Source organism: Sitophilus oryzae, unplaced genomic scaffold, assembly GCF_002938485.1.
Source record: "Sitophilus oryzae breed Bouriz unplaced genomic scaffold, Soryzae_2.0 scaffold_1931_pilon_pilon, whole genome shotgun sequence".
Lineage (NCBI taxonomy): Eukaryota > Metazoa > Arthropoda > Insecta > Coleoptera > Curculionidae > Sitophilus > Sitophilus oryzae.
The window spans coordinates 787,621-794,297 of NW_022146648.1; the positions used below are offsets into that span (position 1 = coordinate 787,621).

Here is a 6,677-nt window from a genome sequence, read left to right on the forward strand (position 1 = left end):
ACTATTCACATTCACAAAATAAAAATTGATAACAGAAACACTTTATACTCGCCACATCAATTGATACACCGTCAACTGAGGCGAGTGCCTTTCCCGAGTTTACCAATGATTTTTTTTTAAATTACATCGAATTAAGAATTCGATGATGACGTGGTTGCGATGATGGCCAACCCGGCTGTAAACACTGACCAGAACAAAAACGTCGCCTCGACCTGATTGGCTAAGAATCTAACGCTATCCAACACCTGTTTCCACAGAGGGTTCAGTTCGGAGGGTTTGCTGGTAGGCAATAGATTTCTGGCTTTCAAGAAATCTTCCAGGGCGGGCGAGTCTTTAGAATAGGGTGAAAAATATTCCAGCCACTCGTTCACGCACCCACCAAGCTGTACCAGAACTAGTAGAAAAAAAAATTAAAATTTTATCTCTTTTCTTACTAAAAAAATGTACTGAGTGATCAACGACAATCAACGACAAAGCAAAGTTGATTTTTGAAAAAGAAAGTGTTATTTTTGGAGATGTTTAGGAAAAAGTTTAAAGTTTTTTAAAGTTAAAAAAGTTTGTCAACACTCTACTACAAATAAACGTCAAATTGTTATTAGATCAACATTTTCATAGTCTTAGCAGCGTTTTTTTTTATCTTTTAAATGCTTTTTCAAAATGCCTTTATTATTTGAAGTAGTTGAAGTTGTTGGCATTTTGAAAAAGCAATCAAAAGATAAAAAACGCTGCTACGACTATAAAAATGTTGATCTAATAACAATTTGACGTTTATACTATTACGTCAAAAGCAACTTTTTTCCAAAGCCTACCATGACATCACTGAATCATCGTTTCTTGTTCACTATTATTAATATCTTAATAATTTGATATACATAATAATACATCTGATATTATGATATTCTGGTATATCGTCGATTTTAAAATGAACTAACTATTTCTATCTTATTTTTAGGTTAGAATGGGCATAATCAAGAGGGCTACTGATACCGTGTTGTAAAAGTAAGGTAATTAAGGGCTTATTTTGGTATTTATTATAATTTTGCTAATATCTTCGGTTTGAAAGAAGATATCAAGATGCGGTTTTCGCTGACTTTTTAAGCTTTTACTACTCTTTACTATCAGCTAAAATTACATATACTATTGCATTTAATTTTTTTGAAAAAACGCGCAATGTTTGTTAAATTGTAAGACAACGCCCCCTAGCGTCTACGTTCAAAAGCTTATTATTATTGTTTATATGGTACAATATAGAGTAAGAAACGCTCTTTTAAACGAGCCATCGCTTGTTGGATTCCGATCATCCAGTCCAGAGTTATTAATATTCAAATAAAAACAGATCTAACCTCCCCCACCACTTTATTTAGGTAGATAGGGGAATGGCTCTAACAAAAAATATTCAAAATTTACTGAAGATTATGAAGCTGTTACTTATAGTACACCTTATCTAGGCAAAATTATGTAAAAACTACATTTTCTTATTTTTGTTGCAGTTGCGCCCCCTAGGGGTCGCTCTACAAACTTTTGAAAGAAAATGAAAATGAAAAAAGAAATTGAAAATAATTTCGAGCAATTTCCCATAGCCGCTTTAGTTATAAATATTTTTTTCCGCTGCCTCTACGGCTAATACTTTCCGAGATACAGCCGAGAGCTATTCTTAGTGGGACACCCTGTACAAGATGTTGACAAACTTTTTTATTATAGCATGCATATTTAAATATCTTTAAATATCTCAAAAACCAAAGCTTTTATACATATTAAACCCTTATAACAAATGTCTTATTTTATGTCCAAGAATCCAAAAATGAAATAAAATAGGTACCGGGTGTTCCATAAGAAAAAATATAACTTTGGTATGGATCTTAGTTCTGATACACCCTGTATATTTCAAAATAATTTTAAATTATGCACATTGTCTTTCCACATATACCTATAAAATATTTTGTTTTTACATCTTTCCGTTTTCCTATAATCAACCGAGGCGAATGAGGTGCGCCACCCTGTATAAATAAAATAATTTCACAACTTTGCTTTATCAATATAACTAATACTTATATATGTTACTGTAAATGTCCGAAATGCGGTAAATCCTAGGTTTTACCGCATTTCAAGTTGGTTAGCGTGGTTATTTGGAGGGTGTTATTCAATGGTAAATCCTAGGTTTAGCGCGTTTATCCTAGGTTTTACCGCATTTCGGACATTTACAGTAACATATACAACTAATACTTACTGTTGACTCATTGTAGTAAATTTATATTTATACAAAACGCCCCTAATGTACTTGGGAGGCTTATCTCCAAAGGCCGAATGACTTTTATCAATAAGAAAGGGCTTCTGGCCTACCAGTCAGCAACCTATGGGTCAAAGACAGTAACCAGGGTTGTTTGTCATAAGTACTCTGTGCTGTCCAATAGAACTGCCAATCCAGTTTTGGTGAATATGGAACTGAAATTAAAAAAAATCGTAAATTAGTATAGAAGTAACACATATACCAAAGAATAACATTACCACCAAAGGGCAAAGAATGATTGACATTGCCTGGCTTATAAAGGAAATTGTACTCTTTCCAGGGCCCTTCCAAACTGTTTGACCCTTCCAAAATAATCTCTGGCCTGCCTTCAGTGCCGACTATTTTTGGGAACAATCCATACTGATTCACGATTCTTGTCTTGTGTAATCTGTTGTATGTTGTTTTTAACGTTGGGTGAACGGTAGAGTTTGTTTTAGGATGGATAGATGCGAGAGGAACCTATAAAATCGTCAGTTAAAAACGATTCCGTTTAAAATTGGAATATTAATACTTACAGAACTTGAAAAGAAAATAGTCAGGGCCACAACAGTGTAGAATATAGTGCCCAATATTCCAAACGCTTTGTTTCCACTATAACCTTTGTTGAACTAGATTTAAGTGAGGCATAAAAGGACTGTGAGAACCAAAGTCGCCATAATACCACAAATGGCATATTGCACATAATCTCCGATGAAATTACCGGAATGAATCTTGGTAAAAGCTGAAACAAAAATTACACATTATATTACGAAAGAATTATTTCACTGCAGTGATAAAGCATATTGTCATTACTGTGTTTGATTACACGCACGTACGTATTTTTGTATCATGTTCAACAACAAACATGTTCTTTACTGAGACTTCTTAAAATCACTGGATCTACTCTGAACACGACTTGCCTTTTGCAGGCCTTACTCTCAGAGAGGACACACCTTGTTGTTTCTAGTTACTGAATAAAATGACAAAAGAAGAAGTATATCAAGAAAATTAGCAAGACCCGAAGGGTTTTCGATATGGCTGTAATGACTTGAATTGTAATGGGCTCTTTCACAAAAAAATTAAATACCCAATTCAAGGGCAAAATCTGAAATAGAAGACTATTTTCAGTCAAATAAAATAGTTCCATGACATTGAAAAATTTTTTTATCGGCCCACAAAATTGCTTTGAGTGGGAATAACTTTAAAGCGCCAATTGATGACGTATGAAAAATACGCCCAATCACATTGCAGAACCGTGCTCGTGCGCCAGCGAATAACTGGCAACATTGCGATTTGATTTGACGTGCATGTTGAATAATAAATTTGAGGTTAATTTTTTTGTTTACTCCGTTTGTGAAAGCTTGCGATAAAATTTTAAGTTTTAAATTGTTATTTTTTGATAATTTGTTCCATCATGGTTGTCCCAGAACCTGGATTCGAAAAGGCTCACTCAAATTCACTCAATTTTATATAATACGCTTTTAAATATTTAACCTACAATCTGTCCCATATCAAAACACCTACGGTTTATTAAAGGAATAAAGGATAAAAAAAAAAAAATATATATATATATATATATATATATATATATAATATATATATAGTTATATATATAATATATATATATATATATATATACTCTATATAATATTATTATAGTATATATATATATATTATATTATAATATTACACTCACAAATATTTTTAATACTAGAACAAGTAATAAATATAAGAACGAAAATATATCACTATAATATAATTAAGGGATTGATCGACTTGCCTGTAAGGATGATCGATCCTAATTATTCGAGCTGCTGTCCGAAATGATTATTACACTCTGTAGTATGCAATATTTACGCTGACCAGTACAAAAAATATACCAAGATAAAAAACTTCATAAACAACCGATATCCGCCCGGCCGTGTTATGTACCCGAATACCTGCCTCATTGCATTATTTAATCATAATAATTAGATCGCAGGGCTTAGGGCTTACTGGGCGGGATGTGTAATAATCATTTCGGACAGCAGCTCGAATAATTAGGATCGATCATCCTTACAGGTAAGTCGATCAATCCCTTAATTATTCTTCGCTGCTGTCCTTCATGATTATTACACTCTGTAGATATACTAAGGAATAAAAACAAGCGATCTAATTATTCCATCAAAAATAAAATACATTAACTAATACCAAATATAATAATTTTGACAACTAATCAATAAACGAACTATTGTATAAACAATTTTAACAATTTAACATGAAACAAACAGTATGAAATATAATAATTTCCAAAATTTTCAAGACACATTCGTAAGTTTATTACATCGTAATTAGTGTTTTTGCAAAATCATACTCTATTATTGTTTACTAAAAAGGGAATGGTGGAGAAAAACCCATACCTAAAAATTGATCTTCTATAACCCAATTTAATATCATTAATATATTTATTACTGTTACGATTCCGTGGGCTCGCACTTAAATTTAAAACTCACTGATAAAATACTTAACGAATTTACTTTCTCACTTTATACACACACTATAATACCTATTTTACAAACAACGTTAATGCAACTACTATTCAGCTTAGACTTTCGCAATTCAACGACTGTATATATAACAGCCGACACTTGGCGCGAGATGCGACCATACAGTCTACCTTGAATGACAGGGACTGCACTCGTGCATGTTCTCTTCAACTATTAATATATAATATAACAATATAAAAATAAAAACAATATATAAGTATTCTTATTGTAGGCACTTTATATACCCCCTGGCGGTTGTTTCTAGATTTTCTAAAGAATTCTGTATTTTTCTTTATTTCTGCGAAATGCGCCAGGTTTCCTACAAGGCTATCGTTCAGTTTTTTAGCAGTATGGCAGTTATGCAACCAGTTAATACACCTTGACATTGCCCCCTTCTCAAATTTGATCGTTCCGATCAAGATTTCCAGTCTGGTATCTCCTCAATCGATCCAGATGAAATACTTTCATCTTACTTCTAAGGCTGCGTTGAATCCGGTACATTACATCATTTATCCTCTTGTTGACTGTATAAGGACCTTTCTATGCTGGAGTTAACTTTGTGGACCTTCCTTTCTTGCGCTATGGGTTATACAACCATACCCCATCGTCCTGTTGAAATCCCGTAGAATTAGCTCTGAAGTCGTAACGAGCTTTCATCCGGCCACTGGCTAGCGTAATCTTACTTCTCACGGCCTTATGAATTCCCAATAATCTTTCCTTCCTAACGAGTCTTTCGAACGACAGTCCAACGTTATCTTGTTCCATTTTTCCTCCAGATCGAGTACTTGGTCCTTGTCTAGCTGCGCAAATCCTACAACGTTGACACCATTTCCTAACATCTTCACAATAATCCACCCAGTAAAAACCGTCTCTCAGCTTGCTCAGGGTCTTGTTTACCCAAAGATGGGCTCCAGTTTTACCAACATGAATTTCTTCCAATACCTGGGTAACTTTCTTCCTTGGTACCAGTAACTGAGTTGTTAATGTCCTGCCATCCGCACTCTCCCACGTGCGCTTTAACAAACCATTCTCAATAACCAGTAAATTCCACTGAGCCCAGAGAGCTTTGAAAACGAGCCTTCTGTCCGCAATATCCTGCCACGGTGGTCTCTCGCCGTACCTTCCTTGAGCCGTAGTATTGCTCCGATGTCTGAATCTTCCATTTGATCTTTCCTCAATTGTGTCGTCGTCCACTGTTCATCGGTTCCAAATTTAAAAACTCCTTATCATGACAGTGCCTTCGCGTTGTTCCGTTTTACAGCAGTGCTTACAATCGATTTGACAGGGTCTTCTGGATAAACCGTCTGCGTTACCATGCATCTTTCCAGCACGATGTTGGATGGTAAAGTGATACTGCTGGAGCTTTTCGAGCCATCGTGCTATTTGACCTTCAGGTTGTTTCATTCACTACTTTCATCTTACTTCTAGGGCTGCGTTGAATCCGGTACACAACATCATTTATCCTCTTGATGACTGTATAAGGACCTTCCCATGCTGGAGTTAACTTTGGGGACCTTCCTTTCTTGCGCTGTGGGTTATATAATCATACCATATCGTCCTGTCGAAATCCCGTAGAATTAGCTCTGAGGTCGTAACGAGCTTTCATCCGGTCACTGGCTAGCGCAATCTTACATTCTCACGGCCTTATGAATTCCCAATAACCTTTCCTTCAGTTCATCCGCGTAGTCCTCTACGTTCGTGGTGCTGTCGTCTGGTGATCCGAACACCAAGTCACAAGGCAACCGTAATTCTCGATCAAATAAAATCTTCGATGGTGAAAGTCCAGTGGTGTTGTGAACTGCACTTCTATATGCCATTAGGAATAGTGGTATATGCTGATCCCAATCTCTTTGATGTTCATCCACCATTTAGCAATACGTAACCCC

At 35.2% G+C, this 6,677-nt stretch overlaps 1 long non-coding RNA gene across 1 annotated transcript; it reads right to left on the reverse strand.

Annotated features, from left to right (window-relative positions):
- Positions 1-256: 256 nt before the first annotated feature.
- Positions 257-3,450, reverse strand: LOC115883514. The gene is made up of 4 exons (XR_004050392.1): positions 2,803-3,450; positions 2,506-2,746; positions 2,228-2,442; positions 257-394 (listed from the first exon to the last, which is right to left on the reverse strand). It is a non-coding gene; the product is annotated as an uncharacterized LOC115883514 (long non-coding RNA).
- Between the last annotated feature and the right edge of the window lie 3,227 nt (positions 3,451-6,677).